The sequence below is a fragment of the Chaetodon trifascialis genome, chromosome 4 (genome assembly GCF_039877785.1).
Source record: "Chaetodon trifascialis isolate fChaTrf1 chromosome 4, fChaTrf1.hap1, whole genome shotgun sequence".
Lineage (NCBI taxonomy): Eukaryota > Metazoa > Chordata > Actinopteri > Chaetodontiformes > Chaetodontidae > Chaetodon > Chaetodon trifascialis.
The window spans coordinates 14,385,846-14,387,986 of NC_092059.1; positions in this window are offsets into that span (position 1 = coordinate 14,385,846).

The following is a 2,141-nucleotide window of genomic DNA, read 5'->3' on the forward strand; positions in this document are numbered from 1 at the left end:
TTTTATGGTGTTACTGTTTTATAGAATCTAAGGATGAACACATAAGTCCCTCTCTGTCCTTGTTTCAGTAGCTAAAGAGCTCACATGAGAGAGAGAGAGGCGTCAACGCTCCCATCCTCATGAAAACAGTGATGCTTTTACTCACAGGGGTTAGAATGAGGCGGTAAAAATAAATGTATGTTAATGGAGTGCACTCGCATTTCTCGTTATACAAACACCTGCCTGTGTTCTTGTTTGTCTGCTACAAGCGAGACATGACCTATTTCTGTCACTCAAATTTGCCAACAGCAGCAGCTAAGTCTCCATCGTCCACAGGCAGAACAACAACATCACTCAGGCTTGACCCCTGATTGTGCTGACATTAAATGACCCAATTTACACCTGAAACTCAAATGTATCGTGAGGAATATAGTACATTATTTTCAATGATGTTTTCGTGCACAACAGGTTCTATAATGTGGACGACAGGTTAGGCAGATTCATGGATTTTAAGTTTTATCTGACAGCAGAGATTGTATCTCTACAGAGTGAATGAAAACAGCACATAAAATGTGGACAGTTGTTTTTTTTTGGGGGGGGGGGGGGGGGGGGGGCAGAGCAGAGTCATTTGTTTTTGTCATCATGAAATTGTGCACATGCATAAGCCCAAATACGGACTCACAATTATCTGTGATTGCATGGATATTTAGGCATTAAAGCTTTTTCAGCTGTTCATCCCATATTGCGAAAACAGACTGCACCATTAACGAAGTGGCTTTTCTCGCTTTGAAGTTCTAGTGCCTGGCCGTGTATTACAGCTCCTACATTGATGAAATTCTATTAGGTTGGCCATAATAACCCTGGGCTATGTAGCCTATTAGTGTGCTGTGATTCCTAAAATCCCTCTGCCTGGATTCATCGACAAACACTTTGAGCACATTTACTTTCAGGGCGAGCAGCAGAAACAGCAGGCTGGAACAGATTTGATACAGCAGCAGCATTGATGTCATATCCAAGAAACACAAACAGCTCAATCGAGAGCTCAGTAAGACTGAGACTGTTTCTGCTCTGTTTCCTACAGATCGACGCTCTGCGTACTGTATTTCTTCCGTAGCTGCTAATCATAGATGAGTCACTAAATGAGCAGCACATTCAAAGCCAGCAGAAGTAACACATGATGATACTCCCACAGGCATGCACACAAAGTGAATAGCATATGGATGCATGAAGGAGCCTACACATGGCCATAGGAGGTCAAAAACAGTGTTTACACAGGTGACCCAGTGACCTGGTTTTTCACTGTGAGCCACTGGGAGGTATGTGCTCATTGCCTCTAGCAATGAGAAGCTGGAAATATTTTTCACCATATATATAATGTATGTTATTTTCAATTCCTGTTCAGTTTGTTTCTGACAGTGTCTTGCTTGACATATTGGCACACTTTACTTTTATGCAAACAGCATTAACGTTCTTGAAGTTCCTTCATCTTGCAGTGCAGATTGGCTTAAACCACCTCTGTCTTGCTGGCTGTGACTTTGCTGTCTGACAATTTGACATTCCTGAGTTTGGTAAATATGCTGGCCATGCAGCATTTTTTTTATTAATGGCGACGATTAATGGAGACAAAAAAATAGATGCCACAAAATCTAATCAAGGCATTTAAAAAAGTCTTGTGTGGTGATGGAGGGGCATTTAGAAGAGCTCCAGCTCATTCCCATTTTAGCTCCAAATCCATTTTGAAGGCACTCATCCTGACACCCACACATTCAATAAGTATATCAAACTTTTTCATTTTGGCAGTGTAAGATTTGTTTTCCTCCTGTGCCGTCAGACAGAGCAGAGATCCTGCTGAGGACATGTTTGTGCTAGTATAACAGAGCAACGGCAGCTAATTTCATTCCCTTCTTCACTTGGTGTTTACACCAACAGTTTTTGATTAAAAACACATGATAATGTACAATGACACAACATTAAATATCTCAAGCTGCTCACTTTCTGCATTGGCAGAAAGAGTTAGCTGATTGAAATTCCGCAGACTTTGCTAACAGTCAGTATAGTTTGAACATTCAGACCATGTCAAATCCAAAATATATTGCCATCTCTGCCTCTGAAAGACATTTACCTGGCAGGAGCTCTACATGATCTGTGTGACAGTGACTACA